Source organism: Anser brachyrhynchus (genome assembly GCF_964034855.1).
Source record: "Anser brachyrhynchus genome assembly, chromosome: 1".
Classification (NCBI taxonomy): Eukaryota; Metazoa; Chordata; class Aves; order Anseriformes; family Anatidae; genus Anser; species Anser brachyrhynchus.
This window is the reverse complement of record NC_137694.1, coordinates 89531453-89553345: the sequence shown is the minus strand read 5'-3', so window position 1 is coordinate 89553345 and position 21893 is coordinate 89531453. Positions and strand designations below refer to the sequence as shown.

Here is a 21893-nt window from a genome sequence, read left to right as displayed (position 1 = left end):
CAGCTCAAGTGAATAAGTAATGTGGGAATAATTGACAGAAAGTGATGCATGTAATCTAAATCACATTCTAATTTTGAAGTCTGTCAGTAGAGATGTTTTAAGAAATAGAATTTATGGCCTGTGGGAAATCCAAATTGTTAAACTACAAAGCATATTAAAATCCTATGGAAAATAAAAAAGCAAAATGATGAATATTTTCACATAACGAAATGTTTCCAGAAATATGTACCTAAAAATAAAGAAACAAAAACTCTTTGCATGCTTTTTTAAATCTTTAAGTGATTCTGCATATTAATGTAATTTTCCATATTGTAAATAACAGCTCCGAATTAAGCAAGAAGTACATAAGAATACTCTTAATTTTCTTAATTTAAATCAATCAATTTCACAGTATCACAGTATCACAGATTTCTAGGTTGGAAGAGACCTCAAGATCATCGAGTCCAACCTCCGACCTAACACTAAGTACTCCACTAAACCATATCGCTAAGCTCTACATCTAAACGTCTTTTAAAGACCTCCAGGGATGGTGACTCCACCACCTCCCTGGGCAGCCCGTTCCAATGCTTAATAACCCTTTCGGTAAAGAAGTACTTCCTAACATCCAACCTAAAACTCCCCTGTCGCAACTTTCGCCCATTCCCCCTCGTCCTGTCACCAGGCACGTAGGAGAACAGACCAACCCCCACCTCTTTACAGCCTCCTTTAAGGTAACTGTAGAGAGCGATAAGGTCACCCCTGAGCCTCCTCTTCTCCAGGCTGAACAAGCCCAGCTCCCTCAGCCGCTCCTCGTAAGACTTGTTCTCCAGATCCCTCGCCAGCTTCGTCGCCCTTCTCTGGACTCGCTCGAGCACGTCCATGTCCTTCCTGTAGCGAGGGGCCCAAAACTGAACACAGTATTCGAGGTGCGGCCTCACCAGAGCCGAGTACAGGGGCACAATCACTTCCCTAGCCCTGCTGGCCACACTGCTTCTTATGCAGGCCAGGATGCTGTTGGCCTTCTTGGCCACCTGGGCACACTGCTGGCTCATATTCAGCCGACTATCAACCAATACTCCCAGGTCCCTCTCGGCCAGGCAGCTTTCCAGCCACTCATCTCCCAGCCTGTAGCTCTGCTTGGGGTTGTTGCGCCCCAGGTGCAGGACCCGGCACTTGGCCTTGTTGAACTTCATACAGTTGACCTCAGCCCATCGCTCCAGCCTATCCAGATCCTCCTGCAGAGCCTTCCTGCCCTCGAGCAGATCGACACACGCACTTAGCTTGGTGTCATCTGCAAACTTACTGAGGGTGCACTGGACGCCCTCATCCAGATCATCGATAAAGATATTAAAGAGGACCGGCCCCAGTACCGAGCCCTAGGGGACACCACTAGTGACCGGCCTCCAACCAGATTTGACTCCATTCACCACAACTCTCTGGGCCCGGCCATCCAGCCAGTTTCTAACCCAGCGAAGCGTACGCCAGTCCAAGCCCCGAGCAGCCAGTTTCTTGAGGAGAATGTTGTGGGGAACTGTGTCAAAAGCCTTACTGAGGTCAAGGTAAACCACATCCACAGCCTTTCCCTCATCCACCAAGCGCGTCACTTGGTCATAGAAGGAGATCAGGTTCGTCAAGCAGGACCTGCCTTTCATAAATGCATGCTGACTGGGCCTGATCGCCTGGTTGCCCTGCAAGTGCCGCGTGATGACCCTCAAGATAATCTGCTCCATGAGCTTTCCTGGCACTGAGGTCAAACTGACAGGCCTATAGTTCCCCGGGTCTGCCCTCCGGCCCTTCTTGTAGATGGGCGTCACATTGGCTAGCTGCCAGTCAACTGGGACCTCCCCTGATAGCCAGGACTGCCGATAAATGATGGAAAGCGGCTCGGCCAGCTCCTCCGCCAGTTCTTTCAGTACCCTCGGGTGCATCCCATCCGGCCCCATCGACTTGCGCACATCCAAGCTCCGTAGCAGGTCGCCAACCATTTCCTCATGGATAGCGAAGGCCACATCCTGCTCCCCATCCCCTTCCACCAGCTCAAGGCACTGGGTATCCAGAGAACAACCGGTATTGCCGCTAAAGACTGAGGCAAAGGCGGCATTAAGCACCTCAGCCTTTTCCTCATCCTTAGTAACTAGGTTTCCCCTCGCATCCAGTAAAGGATGGAGATTCTCCTTAGTCCTCCATTTCGCGTTGATATATTTGTAAAAGGATTTTTTGTTGTCTTTAATGGCAGTAGCCAGGTTGAGCTCCAGATGAGCTTTGGCCTTTCTAATTTTCTCCCTGCACAGCCTCGCTACATCCTTGTAGTCCTCCTCAGTGGCCCGCCCTTTTTTCCAAAGATTATAAACCCTCTTTTTTCTGCTAAGCACAAGCCGCAACTCTCTGTTGAGCCAGGCCGGTCTTCTTCCACGCCGGCTCGTCTTTGGACACGTGGGGACGGACCGCTCCTGTGCCATCACGATTTCCTTCTTGAGGAGCACCCAGCCTTCCTGGACTCCTCTGCCCTTCAGAACCGCCTCCCAAGGGACTCGGCCAACCAGCGTCCTGAGCAGCTCAAAGTCAGCCCTCCGGAAGTCCAATACAGCAGTTTTACTGGTCCCCTTCCTGGCCTCGCCAAGAATAGAGAACTCTACCATTTCGTGGTCACTCTGCCCAAGACAGCTTCCGACCACCACATCTCCCACCAGTCCTTCTCTGTTTGTGAAGAGAAGGTCTAGCGGGGCACCACCCCTGGTAGGTTCACTGACCAGCTGCGTCAGGAAGCTATCTCCCACGCTCTCCAGAAACCTCCTAGACTGCTTTCTCTGTGCCGTGTTGTGTTTCCAGGATATGTCCGGGAAGTTGAAGTCCCCCACGAGGACAAGCGCCGACGATTTTGCAACTTCTGTCAGTTGCCTATAAAACTCCTCATCCGTCTCCTCATCCTGGTTCGGCGGTCTATATCAGACCCCGACCAGGAAGCTAGCCTTGCCGGCCTTCCCGCGGATCCTAACCCACAGGGATTCAACCTTATCCTTCCCAGCCTGGAGTTCCACAACATCAACATCAAAAGATTCTCTAATGTAGAGAGCCAAATATAAATAAGTGGTTTTGAATTAAGTTACTTCCTGAAAGGATTATTTATTTTTTGGTTAAGACCTTGTTATTGTTCAGTTTTTATCCTTGTATGAACACATACAGTATCAGTAGTTCCTTCTGATAATTTCGTGATCACCATGTGATATGCATCAATGTAAAACTTGTGAAGGTATTTGTCAGCAAACCAAAACCTCTTCATACAAAACAGCAGAAAAGAAAGATGTCATCAGAGATGTCTTGATTTCTTTGAAGTTTTCTTTGTTACGTCTATGGATGGGTAAAAAGATGTGTGTAGCTTACATTCATATATATATATATATATATACTTACACACACACACCACTATCTAAAATTATGTGTGTGTGTGTATATAGGCATTGTGCTTTGTCTGTTGCTTGGGGTCTTTTATTCATTTGTTTAGCTCAGGCTTGATTTATGAATTGGTTAGGCTATATTAGGACTACTTCTGTAAGAGGGTTACCCCCCCAAAATGATCCATAGTACTTCTTGTGTCCATGTTCCTACAGTGCATGAAGATGCTAGTTATGGATCAAGTCTCAATGTGTCTTGTGTGATACAAAAACAAGCAAAAATATTAACGTCCTAGAGAGTTTACAAATCAAGAAGTCAGAAGAGCATAGAAAATGCTCAAAATTAGAAGTAGATCATTATGATAAGAAATATTTATAAAAAGACAAGAAGTGATATGCATCTGGATGTGAGGATTTAGCAGTTATTGCTAAAACAATAACCAGATTCATATTCCTGAGTGATTTTTAAAGAAAAGAAAAGCTGATGAGGACTGTGAAGAACATCAGAGGTTTGGATTTACTTTAAAATTAGGAGGAGGAAATTTATAGAAGCTGGGAGAAGATACCTGAATCTTAATATGTTTATTCATATGGGTGCTCCTAAGTGATGAGGTTGCTTGTAAACCAGAAGGAAGAAGAGTCACTCTTGAATGTAATTTTGATTAGTTATGTTCTTAATTTAATCATAAAATACAAATATTCCCACAGCTTTGAGCATTTCATTCATGTTCAGAGAGCCTGTAGTGGAATAGAATAGCACTTTAGTTTTAACAATATTAAATTATATACCATGCTAGAAGTATCATATGCCAGTATTTATTTCTAGGTTCATTTTCATTAATCTCTTTTACATTTTCTAGGTCACCAGTTCTGATACTTTTAGATACGCAAGCTATGTTTTGATAAAAGGGCCATTCTGCATCCAGTCATACTGAAATACGTTTCAGGTTGTCCATCTCTTATTTCTTTCATAAGAAAGAATGAGATTTAAAAAGAAAGAATACCAAGTTGGGAAATATATTTTTCACCTGAAATGTAATTTTCTACCTTTTGGATGTAGTGCAATATTTATCTCACAAGCTTTTTTTTGAGATCTCTTATATATTTAATTTAAAAACAACAACAAAGTTCTTCTACCATATGTTGGTGGCACTTAGAATTTCAATGAGTTAATACTAGTTAAGTATTGTTTTCCATATCAATATATTTTATTTGAAATATGAGTACACACACAAAGAACAAAATAGGACAAATGTTATTATGCAAAACAGAATTAAAAATAGTTCATTTTTGTTTGCTCCAACACAAACAGGGATATAGTTTTCTGGTTAAGATCAAATACGGCAAGTGGGATACAGTTTTAAAAAGAAGATACCATGAATTGGAACAGTCTCTTTTAAACACAGAAAATGCATCCTAATGCTATAGGGCTTGTTTCTTGTTTAATGCTTTCACTAAACTTGGCCTTAAAGGGAATGACTGAAATTTCAAACTACCTAATTCCAATTCAGCAAGGCTAGTAGCCAGATAAAAGCATGGGATGAAGACTTCATTATTTGGAAATACAGATAGGCTTTGCTTTGACACCTTCTAAACAGGACCTTTTTTTTTAAGAACATATAACTTAAAAGAGAACTAGGTTTCAAAAAGTAACAAGTAGTGTGGGCTGTTTTAATCCAGCCTTCATTTCAGAGTTAATGGAATATTATTGCATCATCTGCCAAATATTTTTTTCTTGGTAGCTTGCCAGTGAAGAGAAATCTTGTTTTACTTCACATGAGGAAGAAAACTGGTCACTGGACAGAAGAATAACTACTTGGCTCTGGGCTGCATTGCCATAATAATCAGACAAGGTTAGTTGGAAAAATAGGCAATAGCGTATGTTCTTGCATAGATAATTTGTTGAAAAATTCTTAAAATGCCTCCCAGGTTTGGGATTTCATATTCAGTCCACTTTAAGCATGCTTCTGTGAAGGCTTGAGTCCAATCTGAATAGTGCGCTTCTAGATATTTTCAAAGCTGTTGAAGTTATGAGAAACTTTGCATTTACTTCATTATGACTGGAATGTATTAATTTCATTGAAAATATTAGAGAAATCCTATGAAAACTTGCATTTTAAATAAATATCAACAGATGGATTTAATATCAGGTTAGTAACAAAACAAATTAATTCCTGCTTGCTTGACTGTGCAAATTGGCTCAGCATTCAGTTGGAAAGTGAGTCCTTCCAGTCAGTAGTCTAAATTTTCTTTAGATGACCTTGAGAAGAACATCCAAGTGATACCTTGCTTTTACTCTGGATGCTCATTTTTGCTGCTCCAGTGCAGACAGGTTGCCTACAATTCAAAGAGCCAGACTGTTTTCTTTTTCCAAAAAATGCTGTATAGGATACTTCATACAGTGTTTAGTACTATTTTACTGCAGATCCACACCGATGGTGTTTCCAAGGATTATAACATATTCCATGTTGGACCTACTGTTTGTTAGGCGCTCAGAATATGAAAACTAATTTTGAATTGGATCCCAAAAGGTAATTACTTTTATAATTGGCATGTTGCATTTCTGTGCTTGCATTTGAATGAATTGCAAGAGCTAAGTCTCAGTCCAGGAGCTAAATAAAAATGGTGCTCATTTGTCAGCTGCACCAATTCAGTGTGGGATGTGAACATCCCTGAGGCACACTTCTGTGGTCTGTTACTGCTTATTATCTCCTGAATAGCTTCTGCGTTGTCTATATCTGCACTTATATCTGCAAATCCTTACAGGCTACAGTTACCCTGTCTAATTATAAGGGTCTCAGCCCCTTCATTAGTTAATGGTTGCGATGAGGATTTCTGCTGCAGCTGGTAGGTGCTGGGCACCAACCCTTGTTACATCTCAGTGGGGCTTGTGTGCTTTGGTTTTTCTGGCCTCCCTGGAAGTCCAGCCTCTGGTGCCTCAAATACCAGAGGAGGAGCTGCAGCCAGCACCAGCAGAAGCAGCGGTGGCGCCTGTTGTTCATCACCACTACCTGAGGGGATGGGTTTGGATGAAAGAAGGCATTGTTATTGCACATGTAATTACACTCTAAGCTGTTACTCAAGTTAGCCTGGTTTGTCAAGCACCAGTTGCATAAGCAGTAATTTTGGTGGTATGGGAGGAAGGGCGAAGGGTTGTACATTGGACTGTAACATCGCTTATTCAGTGCTCTGCTTAGGTCACTCTGTCTAAACAGTGTCCAGGTCTGTGTCCTCTGGCTCCAAGTGTCAAAGTAGTAATCTGTGACCAGTTGCATCCTCAATAAGAACTATTATATCCCCCATATTTATCCCATATCTTAGCAATTCTCATTCTGGGAGGACTTTTTTCTCTCTGGGGTTGGCAGCTTCATCCTTGGCTTTGAGAGCTCCCTGACAAAATACCCTTTCTGCCTGGTGGTGCCTGCACTCCCTGTGGCCCTGCCACCCTCTGGTGGGCTAGTAGCAGTGGTTTAAGCTTTAGCTTTGGTTACTACAGTACAGCGTGTTAGACTGTCAATTTTACTAAAGCTTTTTATTGTATTAAAAAATTTAAACATGGAGAACCCGAGCTGCCGTTTATGGACGAGCCTTTTAGAGTTTATTGAATTTAAGTAATAAAGGATTCATAGCTTAATAAATTTCCATTTGCCTTACACTTTATGATATGACATAAAGACAAGCTTGGAAGATGTACTGAACTCCTTGAATCAATGGGGATTAAATGTAACAGAGTGATTCATTGATTCTGAATGTCAGTTTCCTACCACCTGATAAACTTTAATTTGCTTTTCTGTTGTTTTGTGTGCAAATGATCAATATTTAGGCCATCATTGTAACTGTGTTGTTTAAAGAATACATATATTCGTAAGGGATTTAAACATTTTTGTGTAATTTTTGTCACATTGGTCATAAATATTAACTATTTGATTTAGTGTATCTATTTGGTGGCTGAAGTAAGTGGCTTAACTATGCATAGCGATTTCTAAATGTACCCAAAGAACTGTCCCCTCTGGGACACTGCTGCAGAAAAGGAGAAATAAACAGGGAAGAGGGGCTCAAAAGATCAATACTTTGTTCCCAGCAAGCCAATATCAAAGCATCCTTCATGTTCTGGGGACTCGTAAAATATTGTGCTAGGGTTTGAGAGGCAGTCGTAAAGCGTTTGTTTAGACTGACTCATTCTGGGCTTCCCATCCATTACAGTGGTCCCCCACAACTGAAAGCACAAATGTTGGCTTGGATGTCACAATTGGTCGCTGTTTATTTTGGCAGTGTCTGTACCTTTGGTATACCGCAGATTAGCAACCTTGTACATATAAGGACGACACCAGAGTTTTATTTCAAAGGTTAGCTGCAGTGCTATTCATTGAGGAATCAATAGCTTCTTAAAAGCAAAATGTGAAAATAGAAACGGAGAATAGGTCTCTCTAGCATTATGAAACGGTTCCTGGAGAGGAAACTTTGAAGCCAAACACGAGTGTTTGTTCCGTTACCACAAATAGCCATCTTTCTTGTAAGAAGTATTTTTCAACTCATTTGTATTTCAATTAAAAGCGGCTGTCTATTTTGTCTGGTTGGATGATATGGCTGTCTACCAATTTTGTTTTTTAAAGACAACTGGAAAGCTATCTTTCTGGCTTGTCAGGTTTTATCATTTTCACTTTTTTCAAACAAGCTAGTACATACTTCCATATTTCTTTGCAATTTTTTTTTATTAAAGCAAGGTATTTTAGCAAATACTTAGCACATGTGACATTCTTCAGGCATCTTCAGAAGAAGGCTTTTAAAACTGCTTAGTTGGAAAAATCTAGTGGATAGTATTACAAAAGGAGAATGTTAATATGAGAATGAGATTAAAAAGAAAGTTCTCTGAAGTTAAACAGAAATAGCCTTTCTTACGTATCTTATTTTATTTAAATTTAATTTATTTAATAGTAATTACGTTTAAAATCAATTACAATGGAAATAGCCAAATAAGACAATGGCTACTGTTGTTTCTAGATGTTTTGATTCTAAATAAGTGTCAATAATAAAATAAAAAAGTATCCTATAGACAGAGTTAGAATTTATTATAAAGAAACAAACTCTTCATGACCTTGCTGTTTCAGCACTCATTTGTACATTGTCGACACTAAAGCACTAATAGGTACTAGTTTACAGGTTTCAAGAAAATTGAAGTTTTTTATCAAAAATTGTTAATTTGTTAAAAAGGTTAATATTTAAAGGATAATAACTGTAAAGGAATGAAAAAATCTCATCTGAAATTTTCAGATTTTCTTCCTCTTAAGTTTGGGGACTGTAAGGAGAGCTCTTCAATTTTAGACACCTTAACATAAGCATTTTAACTGTAGTTGCCTGGGAAAATGATTTTACATATTTAGTGTGTGAAAAAGTAATAGTTCTGAACACACTCTCTACTAGAGTTTATTTTTCTCAAGGAACCTGAAAATTGTTTTCTTGGTAATGGAAGTCATAGGTATGTATTAAGAGGCAGAAAAGTGCTATCTAAAAAAATCTGTTTTGCTTTTAACTGTACTTAGTTTGTTTCACAGAATTTGCATTTTTATGTTGGCCATGATGAAACTTTGAAATGAGAAGCAAACTTCTGCCATACAGCTTGGGAACAGGATATTTAAATAGTATCTTTAATTGCATTTTACTTGAATGTTTACTATCCAGGCTATGCATTTACTGCAGCTCCTAGTATAGTCTTATTTCCACTCTACAGTTTCCAAAACACTTGCAGAAAGGGAGAATGCAGTAAAAGATAGGACTTTGTTATTACTGTGTGATGTACTGAGGATCAGCTGTTTCCTGTCTGCAGTGGAAGTACACTTCCCAGTGCAAAGGGAAGGATGGCACAGAGGGATTTGAGCATGATTCTCCACTCTAGTGTAATTTAACTGGAAGAAGATATGAGTTTACGTGATTGTTACACAGTTGATGAGGAAGTGTATTCTTATTCTTGGTTATCACAAAACATCAGCTACAAGTGCATACTTTTTAATGTTATCCAAAGAAAGATAAGCATGGCCTTTGGTTAAGTCCTCATGATAAAATAATGGAAGCATAAGCGACATCCGTATCAGTAAATTAAACATGCTTGGGGGGGTTTATTGGAATAACTTGCAGCTATTTTGGAGTTTGTTAGCCTCCAGAAGGGGGTCACTGTGTGCAAAGTGCCTGTTAAAAATGGCCTGTGGAGGGTATGCTTCTCACACTGGAAATTGTGCCTGGTGGTTTCCTGGGGGTTTGTGGATATGCCAAAACATCTGAGGGACCGTTACAGCAGTTTCTTAGTACTGCTTGATGGCACAATTTAATACTGTGTAATAGAAACTATTAATAGAAAGTAATAGAAAGTAATAGTTCAGTTGTGTGCCAGTACCTGGCTGTATTCCTGGACACCTTCATTTACCAGTTCAGTAGCTGTCCTGGCCATTGAAACGGTGTGCATTTTAAGCTTTCCTAAAGCTGTGTGGGGTTTTGTTTAGTTTTCTTTTTTAGAGAGGTATCGACAAACTGGAAGAGTTCCAGCTGAAAGGCACCAAGGAAAGGGTCTGGAGTGTGTGACATACAAGGAGAAGGAGGTAATGGAGTTTGTTTAGCCTGGGAGAAGAAGGCTCGGGGGTACTCAACTGCAGCCTTCTCCTAGGCATGGGGAGGTTTTAGAGAAGGGAATTGGCAAAGGTCACAACCTGTAACAATGGAAATCCTAACTGGACAATAATTTTTCACTGTCAAACCCTACAACAGGTGCCCAGCAAGGTGGTTGTATCCCCACCTCCAGGGACGAGCTGGATGTGGCCCCCGGCACCCTCATCAGCATGTAGTGCTTCCTCTGCTGGCTGGAGGAGGTGGGGCTCAATGACATCCAGGTGTCACTTCCAATTTATTTTTTTCAGTGGTTGTTCAGACCACCACTACACAACCTTTTGTGTCATGGTAAACTTTGTAATGACTGGAAACCATTACTTGGCATGGTACTGGTGAGTTGTAAAGAGGGGGATAACTGTTCATATTAAAAAGCATCACTTTGTGCGATACATAACCTGCCTGGAACTCACTGAACTCATGTTTAATAAAGCCTCTTAAGTAAGCAATGTAGCCATGCAGTTTGAATAATCTGTAAAAGTAGGTAGTGTTATATATACTCTCCATGCTGGACTGAAGACCCATACGTGTGCACAAAGCTGGATCATTGTCCTTTAAACTGAAATCTTAAGTAAGGAGAAATACCTTGTGCAATCTTTTAGTTTTGGGTTACTAATTGTAGGTTTTGAGTAACATGATGGTACAACGAGAACCTTAGAATGAGGGAAAGATTGTTTCTATGGGTTTGACTACAATGCTTTATCAGCTACTCTTTCTGTTTCTGGCTACTGTTCTTTTAGTGGAAATAAAACATTCATAAGGTAATAGTAATTGCTCCTTTTTTTCTTCTTAATGAAATACACTTTATAAATTTATGGTACCTTGAATACCTTTTGTAATACTGAAAATTATTAAAGCCCAATTCAGATTTGTGTAAAATCCCATCATATGTAAAGCATACCATGTGTATTGCTTTAGCGGAGTGTCTGTAGTCAAGTATTTGCTCATTCAGTTCTTCAGTGTCAAACAAGCACAAGGGATTGCTTTTTAAAGTTGTTGTGAGCGGGTATGCTTTTAAACCCTGAACTTCAGTGTGTTCTGTTTTATCACAAATACTCTAGCTTTTAAGATTTTACTACCATAAATCATCATTTAGTTCTGAGCAGTAACAGTACTTCATACTGAGAGATGTGCAAGACTCCTTTCCAAAGAACATATGTTCCTAAAAAGCACAAATTTGTGTTGTCCAGATGCATACAGCAGGCATGTAACAGATGCTTTTAATCCAGATATCTTCTATCAGAAGTTCATTCCCATCCCAACTTACTTCCAATACTAAATCCTATTATGGTTTTCATAAAATGCTTTTAATACTAGTAGGATTTTTGCTTGATGTTAGCCTTTCTACATAGATAAATAACTATTGACTTTTCATTATAGTTAAAAGTCTTGAAGTAAGATGTAAATAACTAAGAGGAAATGACTCTAGATTCATTTCCTAAGGGTCTCCTTTGTACTGTGGATTTGCCTATACTGGGAAATAAGAAATGCAAATGATAGATTTCTCTTACCATTTTACAATTTGACTGTCATCACTAAAGACATATTTTGTTTTTCCCTACTCATACAATTTCCATAATCAGAGGAAGTTGTTCCAGAATCAGTAACTTTGTCAGCAGCAGCATCTGAAGATCATCGCTGGGAAGTACAGACATGTGAAATGGTGCAGTGAAATTTAAACAGCCATTAAGGAATCCCAGTTGGTGCTCATCTTGTCTTTTAGATTGTGTTTGGGAACATTTTTTAAATAAAGGAGTGGTACAGACATTTTGTCATTCTCCAGGGCTGTGGCTTATGCTTTGCATTGTAATATAAAACCTACATTAAATGTACCTTGGAAGTGCTATTTGTGTTTTGCCAGTGGAAAGTTCCATTTGAGCGAACTAGAAATAAATACGTAGTTGACATCTTACAGTATATTTCAGTTAAAAATGAACAACGTGTGCTCTGTACTGGAACAAATATACCTAATATCAGGGGCTATTTTACTTGCAGCAGTGTAATGGGAAGGAAGAGAGGCTCTAATCAACAAAAGTCAAAAGTTCATTTTTGAAAAAGCACAGTTTCGAAGTGCAAGGCATGTTTGTGACTTGTATCTTTAGGACATGTGAAAAGTAACATCCCCACCCCTGCCAAAAGAAAAACCCACTTTCTTAAAGGGTCATAACCTTCTTAATGACCATGTCTAAGTACCAAGTCTGGAGATTGGGCACCAGCTGACCACTTTTTTTGATGTTGTTGTTAAGAAAAAAACAAAAGTAATAGAACAATTTTCTGAGGTTGATTAATTTTTATCTGCAGTCATGATACATGAGCTATGACTGAAGACAGTTGTGGGATGAGTGTCACTTGACAAACAAGAGATAACCCTCGGTCTTAGATAAGCAAAGGTGTTTTTTTGTTTTTCCTCCATTGTAGTGGTAGAAATAGGCTTAGAGATTTTTCTGTTTACTCAACGCATTACGCCATCTCAAAGCTACTTTGAGTAGAGGGTTCCTCTTGCTTTTGGTCAAAACAAGACCTGCAGAATACTGAGAAGTAGATTTGTTGTCATGTTATCAAAAAAGCAAGGGTTTATTTTGCAGTGGAACTTGAAACCTCTTCATTTGAGCAAGTTCCTTACAAGTTTAGAGTTGAGCTTCGTGGCCTTTTTGAAAACTTCACTCAGACTTTTCCAGGCACTTTTCTATGAGTATGACTATTACATACTACTAGTCTACTCTAATATAATTCACTGATGTTAATGTGCATAAAAAGTTGTGCTAAAGCATTAAAATGTGTATTTTAGAAAAATGGTGTGTCTTTAAATCTCCTCCTGTACATGGTGGTGCTAGCTGCCGTCACAGCTGTTCCATCACTGTGCTCTGTCAAGTTTGTTCTCATTTTCCAACAAAATAGCCCCATTTTTTTGTAGGGGCCAGAAAGTATTAAACTTCGTCTGCGTCTCTTGCCCAGTTTATTTAGGCTGTAGGTGTGTAGAATCTCATTATAAAACTGCATTGGACTAAGGACTAGAATATGAGACAAAACTTTGATAATATCAAATTTTAATAATAAAATTAAATTTACAGTATCTCAATATAAATATTTTATCTGTGTCGTTGACTGAAGGTAGTTTTTAGTGTCAGGATATGAATACAGATGACATACCCAATTCTGTAAAAACTCTTATTAATCAGTAAGGCACATTCCAAATTAATTGAATTGTTAGATCGTGGGATATTAGCCTGCTCTACAAAGCAGACTTATCCTTGCAGATGTGAGAAATGCAGAATACCCTTCACCAAGGATAATAAAATAGGATCAACAGTTTGAATCAGAAATAAGCTAACATAATCTGTTTATTTCTATTTGTAGGACTTCTATTAGTAAAAAGCACTATTGAATCATTTCTCTCCTGTTTTTTTTAAAGTTGCAGAAATGAAAATTAAACTGAGATGGTGTGTGATTTGGGATTGTAGGGTCTTTGGTTTCCTTGGGGGGGGGCATGCATGGTATAACAGGAAATCTGGGTAGAGAAAAGGCTGAATATCTGTAGGTGTGGAAGCATGTGTATCTATAGTGATTCTCTGAAACAGTTGAAATGGTTGTTGTTTTTGTAATATTTATGTTAAAGAAAAAATTAATCTCTGTTAGATCACAGAATCATAGAATAGCTGGAGGTGGAAGGGACCTGCAAGGATCATCAAGTCTAACTCCTGGAGATATTCAGCAGTCTGTAATTCCTAGATCTTCTAAGATTCATTTGAAAAGCTGCTTAGACTTTTTTTTTTTTTCCTAGCTTTATTATTACTATTGTATTTGTCATTTTCTAAGTAGATTGCTGACTGGTGACCTGAAGCGTCATTCTGTTGTAAATGGAGAACTAGTGTACAAAGAGGTTAAGTATGTTGCCCTTATCTATGTTGTTCAGAGAAAACAAGCAGCACAAAGTGTTATCCATATACCCTAAATGGCAGTTGGGGCCTTCAATCCCAAATACCACTTCCAGCTTTCAACAGATCACCACATCACCTAAGTGGAGAACAAGGGGATCTAACACCAAATATGTCCTTTAATATGATGTTGATGAATTTCTCTTACTTGAAACTTTCATCACTGGTGCTCTCCATCTTTCTCTCCGTTTTATGGAACTTGAGCATTTTTTTTTTTAAGTATTGAAAAGTTTATGCTATAAGAATGCCATAAGACCTAACATTTGTCTGCCTCTTAGATTTCAAACGCTTTTTGCAAATGCTTATTATGGTCTTTGTATTATATTATGGTGTTGTTAGACTAAGGTGTGAAAATCCAGGTACATTTTTTAGTGCTCGGGGAAGCTTCTGTACATTCAGTTTTGAGTTATTGTCCTCCCTGTATTAGGGGAAGCTGCAGGTATGCACTGACACATACATGTGCCTCTTCTCCCCACTCCCCCAAAGCAAATCCTTAACAAATAAAAGTGGAAAATCTCATATCTTAATAATGAGAATTTTCCTCCGTCGGGCTGTTTAACAAATTAACACACAACTTTCACAAAATGAAAATATTTTCAACTGAAAAGCGTAACTTTTATTACAAAGTATTATTATCATTTTCCAAGTCTTTTCAGACTACTCATGTCTCCATTTACTTCCATTACTTAGAATATCAACTGCAGTTTTCTTACATTGTCAGAATTTAAATTGCCAGAGGCCTTAAAGAACAGTCCTGGCTGGTATGCTTTATTTAGATGGCCTGCTTTAAATTTACTTTATTTTTTTATAGGCATGCTTCCATTATAGAGCTGTTCAAGAATGTTGTTTAAATAATGTTAATGTCTAAGAAAAAAAAAAGTGTAATCTTGTAATGAAATCTGTGATTCAGCTTGTGGAGGTAAGGGTTGAATGATATGGAACCACAGGGTCTACAAAACAGTTGCAATCTTATCAGAGCTAACCTTCATCTTAACCTTCACAGATGGAGCTCAGTGAGTTAAAACAACAAAACTTTATTACCCGTGCCCAGTATAGTAAAGGTTGTTTTTTGTTCTCTGCAATACTAATGATTTTCAGCTGACTGCATTTTAATTAAAACCACCAGCTAGGCTCTTAGCTCACCACGCTGGGATGCTGGTGTTTGGTAGCTGTGGGTACTGCTACCTGTGCATGCTCAGAGCCAGCAGGGGCAGAGAAGATCATGTCTTTTAGTAAGGAAGCCCTTCATGCTGTTTGCTTTATTTTGTGTCTGTGCTAATATCAGTTACTTCAGGAAGGCTGTCAATGAGAAAGTACTGAACTTTCTGGAAAAAGAGGTTAAAAATGAGCCAGTGTTCTTTGTTTAAACAAGCACAGTGTTATAATTTGCACAAGTTGAAAATTCTCATTTGAATGTTTATTCATATAAACTGCTTGGGTGCATGTTAATAGATATTAATTATTTTCATTGTTGTGAGAAGCTGAATGCCACAGCAAAACAAAATACCATAGATCTTTCAGTGCAACTGTTCTCTTGATGTTGTGTGTACATAGAAGATGAAATTTAAAACAGTGCTGTTGACTGAAAAGTTTTCTTGAAGAAAAGTTCTCTGCAATTATACAAAACCCTTTACAGAAAGGGAAGGCAAAAGCAACAGTGATACAGGTCTGAAAATATATTAGTTCTGCATCCTTATGCTTCTAAGCCACTTCTACAAAGAAACATTCTCATACACGATATGAATATACAGTATGCAAAAGAACATTGCTCAAAATAATATATATATGATGCAACAGCATTTATTTTGCTCAGAAGAGTAAAGACAGACTAGACCAGGCTTTCTCTGTCTTCAGAGCATGCCTGAGAATCAGGCATGTTTGAATCAGAACATCCATCTGTTTGCATTCACTATTTTATAAAGCTGCTTCAGCTAAAACTATAGCATGTGGATAAACTGTTTGCAATGTGAATTACATGAAATTTATGGAAAAGAGGTAATTAGCACAGTCCTACAATACTATTATCTCTCTTTGCTTAGAGCAGTCGATAAGGGCAAACTCTGAAAATGGTGAGGTTCAAATTTACATCTAACCATTTCTCCCATCCAGCCAAATCGAGGCTCTTGTGTCCTGTCAGCCCTCACTTTTGTTGCTGCTGTTGTTAAAGTTTGGATGGTAATTTTGGTCTGAAAGAGGGCTCCTAGAAATGCCAACTTTCAGTGAGGCTAGGCTGAGAGACAGCTGGTGGCCGGGAGACTGCTCTGGAGCAGGAGTACAGAGCAAACTTAGCAGGGCCCTGTTCCTAAATCTCTGTGCATCCTTTATTTGACATCGCTAGGGGTAGGATGCTGCTGCAGCTAGCTGTTGTGCTCTAAATATAGCCATCCTTGCCTCTCTTCTCTCTCTTACAAGAACAGTTGTTTTACTGGCTTGTACTTAAGCTGCAGTGTTTAAAATTGTGCTGATCAACTTGCTCCCCATACAATACTACCAGCTATATTGGCTGGGAGTTGAGGGAGTGTTTTGAAGATATTTTTTTTTCTCCCCCTTCCTTACAAAGTTTTTATAATAAAAATCTTAAGGGTACCAGGCATTTAAAAATAAATAATTAATAATGTTCTTGAATACTGGAAACTTTTAGAGTAATTTATCATTTCTTCTCATTAAATTTCTCTGAAGTTGGTAAACAAAATAGTAAAGCACTGAGGGTGAATATTATTCAGAACTTAAATCTCTATCAAAGGCTTCATGTGTATGGGAGCAGAATTTTAACATGATCATGATTTAAGTCATGTTTCTAAAACTGAGTAATACAGTAATATTTCTGAGACAGACTCAGTACTATGAATGTTACTCTGGCGTATATACAAGGAATGGTAGCGTATACACCTCTTGTTGCATAATGCAGTATTAAACTTAGTGTTGCTTACTGTATTCTTTTTAGATAAATGGATATATAAAAACTAATATTTTCTTCAAAAATAATTTATTTGCGTGGTTTAGATTCTAATGTTGCCTGTTATAATAACAAAACTTAGCTGTAAAAACTTACTTGATAGAAGTAAAGAAGCCCAAACCCTCAAGCAACCTATTTCAATCTGTGGTGCGGTGGCCTCAGCCAGCAGCTGAGCACTACCCAGCCACTTGCTCACCCCAACATCACAACAGGACAGGGGAGGGAATGGGAAAAGAAAAACTGAGAAAACTTATGTGCCAAGATAAAGAGTTCAATAAGGGAAGGACGGAGAGAGGGAGAACACAAACCAAAGGGTGAAAAGGCACTCACCACCTCTCAAAAGTTGACTGATTCACAGCCAGTCACTGAGCAATGGTCTAAAAGCCCCCTCCTTTCAGTTTTTACTGCTGAGTGTGATGTTATGTAAGGAATATCCCTGTGGTCAACTCAGGTCAGCTTTTGCAGCCATGTCCCATCCCAGCTTCTTCCCCACCCTAGCCTAGTCGCTCTGGGGGGCAGAGATGGACGCAGAGAAAGCCTCCCTGCTGTGCAAGCACTGCTCAGCAATAGCCAAAATACTTCTACGTTATCAACACTGTCTTAATCACAAATCCAAAGTGCAGCACCTTATGGGTACTATGAAGAAAATGAACTCCATCCCAACAAAACCCAGAACATAATCCAAAATACAGATCTACGTCTGTTCCTTCCCACTAAAGGCTCATGAGGAGCATTGGGACTTTTCTGAAGAGTTGTGACCAGAAAGGTTCTTATTTGTAAGTGGTGTTACAGTTTCTCATTGTTATTGTTTTTATCAGCTCCATCAGCTTCTGCAGTATGGTTGGATTATTCTGCATGTATTCAATTGAGACAGAATTGTACTTTATGCATCTGTTATTTTTTTCCTCTTCCAACGTTAGATCATTATCTTCATTATACATTTACTATTTTAATTTCCCATTATCTATTTTCCATAGATTTTTGTGACCCATATTGGCCTATTTGTGTGCTGTATACTTATGAATGATGAAAAGGTAGATACAGCTTCAAATATTCTCCTCTTATAAGCCTCAGTTTAATCAATGGAAATCCTCAGCAAGAAGACATCTTTGTGTACCATCAGACAACCTAGAGTAAAACTTTCTTTCTTTTATTTCTGGAAGTTCGGGTCCATTTTCTCAGAGAATATGGTGTAAGATGAGTCGTGGCTGGGATCGATAAGAAAGTCAGTCCTGTGTCTGTGAAATACTGAGCAACTCTTTTTACTTACCTATCTCTTGTGCTACTTATCTGGCAGCTAGGAGTTACCATCTTCGTGCCTAGAGGTTTGCTGGGGAAAAAGTGATATTGAAAATATCATGTACATGAAGTAGCCAAGTTTGGCCAGGTTATCTGGAATATTAGGATTCAACAACATGAGTGGATTATGACTCACATACTGTGTTTGGGAAAGAAACCCGAGACCAAGCAAACAGCCTGTTTCTTTTACCTGGGCTTGTACCAAGACTGAATTCGAAGTAGTGTATTGTATCTGGGTGCATTGGTTTATTGAAATATAAAATTTTTGGATTTGTTTTTAAGTTAGTAAAGCAAGCTTGATAGATGAAAGAAACAGACTTATTCTGTCCATGAGAAGTAAGCTACAGAAGAAGAATAGTGGCATCCTAAACTGTAAATCTTATTTTTTAAAAAAAAGCCTATGAATATTCAAGAAAACGGTTCAAGAATATCTTAGTTTGTGTGGATTTTGATGTCTTTGGCACATGATTATATCCTTCACTACAGCTGTCCTGTGCTACTGAAGAAGTATCAATGAACTGGAAGGCCTGGCAATAAGTAAGCAACTATAATCTCTGTATTGACACTTCTATTAGAATCTACATACATGGCACAGGGACCTTTTATAAGGGTAACTCACCAGGTGATGTGCTTCCTGAAAGTACCTTTGGAGATCCAGAATTACAGGCAATGTGGTTGGCTCTCAGCTCTTCGAATGTTCAAGGGCATGTAGGTTCAAATTAAGTAGCTCTGGAAAAGTGCAGTAGTTACATCAGGACTATGACCAATGATAATATTCAAAACAAGTCCCGCCTAACTTAAAACAAACAAAAAACAACAAAACATTCAAGACAGTCTGATTTGGTACTATGCAAACTGAAAAATAAATGATTGGAATATAAGTAGTTGCAAAGTATTTGTAAGTAGCTACTGCTGTGCAGAAGTCATCTGGCACAATGTCAGTTTCTCTGTTTTCTTAAGGAATGAGTGACATTTTGGGGTGTGTACTTAGAAAATCAGCCCTGCAAATTTTTCAAGCTTTAAATTATACTCTAGCATGCATACAATATTTTGGTTCCTATGCTCACTCGTTTTCTCCTTTAAAATGTTTTAATTAGCACAGGATGCTTTAATACCTAGCGCAATATTTCCCAAGCTATTTGTCTGCAATAATTTTTGTGTACGTGACAGAATTTGTTAAGCTTATGATCTTATCTGTCACGTAAGTTAAAATACCTCAAACTGAGATTAAAATACAGCTGTATAATATTCCTTATATTTAAAGTAGGGGGAAAAAAAAAAAAAAACACTAAATGCCATGAGCAGATTGATGAAAAGGTTAAAAATGGAGGGGCTGCCTAGAATTGATGTCTTATTCCTCCTGTGATTTCCCCAACAGACTTCATTTGGGGTGGGGGAGCCAGTTTTGTCTATATTATCAAAGATTACTGGAGCTCTTTGTGTCTTTAAAGCATAATAGCTATTTCAACACTCTAATGTTGAAAGTAAGCAAAAAGTATCTTGTAAAAAATGGAAGAGCAAGCTCATGGGGCTTAGCATATATTAGATATTGCATGCAGTGCTATTGATTCGTGACATTTTATAGCATAATTGTTGGTATTTTTGTAGAGCATTTCGGCAGAACAGCAATTTTGCAGGCCAAATATTCTGTGGGAAAATATAAGTTAAGTTGCTGGGGAAAAAAAGCAAGAACCTGTATAATTTACTCATTGCTGTTTCCAGCAAAACTTTATTTGGCAGCAGTATTAAAAACAGCATAGCTCTAAGTAGCTGCTACATCGTTCAGCCTGAAGTACCTGCTCATTTCTACACAGCAAGGAAGGTCCTGTAAACAGTACAACCCCAAAGGAGAGTTTCTGCACCCAGAGGTTTTAAAATTACTTCTTATGTGGCTGCCAAAGAATAAAAGACATTTTGTGAACTCTGTAGGAGAAAAAAAAGCATGGACAAAATGCATCATTGAAGACAAAAATAAAAACTTAAGTTCTTGATTTCAAAGATGCCAAATGTTTCTTTCCCAAGTAAGCTTTTTTTTTTGCTAATTTTTCTAGCTCTGTATTTAAGCTTCCCAGCAGAGGCTCTGCAGTCAGCTCAGGTGATTAACTGTTGTTTTGCATACAAGAGTTTGTTTTTATTTTACTGTTACATTCACTGCATTGATTCTGATCTTACCCATCATCCTGGCCTTCCCTCACCTGCCAAAATCCCACAAACAGGACAACTGTTTAATTATAAGTGTTCAGTACCAATGTGCTGAGGTAGTAGTGGATGGAAGAACACCTTTGTGTTGTTCTAAACCGCCTGTTAAGATGGACTGCAGGGGACACTAGGCTGGTGAGGGTCAGCATTGTCCCCTCAGATCCTCAAGATGGAGGCTGACCATGGGCAGGAAGCAACTGGGGAGGTGGGAGCTTGTGCTCTGAAAGGCTTGTTAAATTGGATTTCTTCTAGATCTGCACATTGTGGTCAAGGGTCTGCTTACAATGCTGGTGATATTTGCACCTACATGCAGAGGCAGCTTTCGTGGAAGACTACCATGGCAGATTTTGTGGGAGGCTTTGAGTTGTGCTCAGCAACTTCAACACCAGTGGATGGAGCAAGGGATTTGCTCACAGCAAATTTTGCATTGCCAGGCAAATCGCCTTGTTCCTGGTCCTGCTGTGAATGTTAACGCTATACCCTGTGAAGTTTTTGTGGAAAACTGGTAGGGAGGTAGAGCTGGATTTTCTGGAAGGGGCAGGGAACTAGGACATTGGGCAGAAAAATTGTAGAGTCTGGCTGTGTGATTTATTAGAAAACTGTCTTTTTGGTTACCTGATCTGTCAATGTTCATAAGGTTGGGGTCTGTATATATAGTTTTCCTGTATAATGCTGAAATCATGAAACATTCATGAAAAATTTGTGAAAAAGAAAGGGGATGGAGCTCTTAGTAGCTGACTGTATAACCTCTTGATACTTTGGCAGCAAAGATTGCATGCCAAGAAACTGCTGCTGCACCAGTACCACACCTTTCTCAGTTGTGCTGTTACAGTTTACTGTAAATCATTGCTGAGATAATTAAAAATAACTTCTTGCCATAGAAGTGCAATTAAAAAAGAACAGCCAGTATTTCGAAGTATTTTGGCTTGTGGAGCAGTCCCTGACACAGCCCTTTTTTCAGCCCAAAACAATTGAACTGCTGTGAACTGCAGAACAGTGGCAGGAAGAAATGGTGTCACAAGTTAATGGTATGGTAGGGGTAGAAACAGAATTTGAAAGTCTTGGTCACAAGCAATATATCATTAAATATCAGTCAGAAGATAGTTCCAAGGACGACCTTCAGAGCATAACTTGGAAGAAACGTAAGTAGCAAGAAGTGGAGTTGGTGGACACCCAGAATGAGAGAGAAGACTTGAGGAGTATGGAGTAGCTCTGAGCCCTCAGACACTATCAAGTGTTGAAGGGTCAGCATTATTGACATACTATGTACTTACAAGCTCTTGAGTTGACACAAATCTTAACACTTCCTAGTCCCAGTGTGAACTTTCTGTAGAGTAGTGTGGTTTTCTTCTTGCTGGGACAACATATGGGTAAAAATTAAATTCGGTCTTTATAGTAAATAGCTTATCCTATTGAACAGAAGCTGCTAAAGTGACTTTCACCTGAAATTTTTCGGTGGTTTTTTTTTTTTTCATTTCA

At 38.9% G+C, this 21893-nt stretch overlaps 1 protein-coding gene across 10 annotated transcripts in view; it reads left to right on the top strand.

The window, feature by feature from the left end:
* Positions 1-21893, top strand: part of EPHA6 (EPH receptor A6) — a 568875-nt gene that overhangs the window by 138115 nt on the left and 408867 nt on the right. The window contains exon 1 of one of the 10 annotated variants that reach the window (XM_080597217.1): positions 5114-5224. The exons of the other annotated variants lie outside the window; for them this stretch is intronic. The gene's annotated coding sequence lies outside the window, so the exon portion shown is untranslated. Of the gene's footprint in view, positions 1-5113; positions 5225-21893 lie in introns of those variants that run through there. 10 annotated transcript variants of the gene reach the window in all.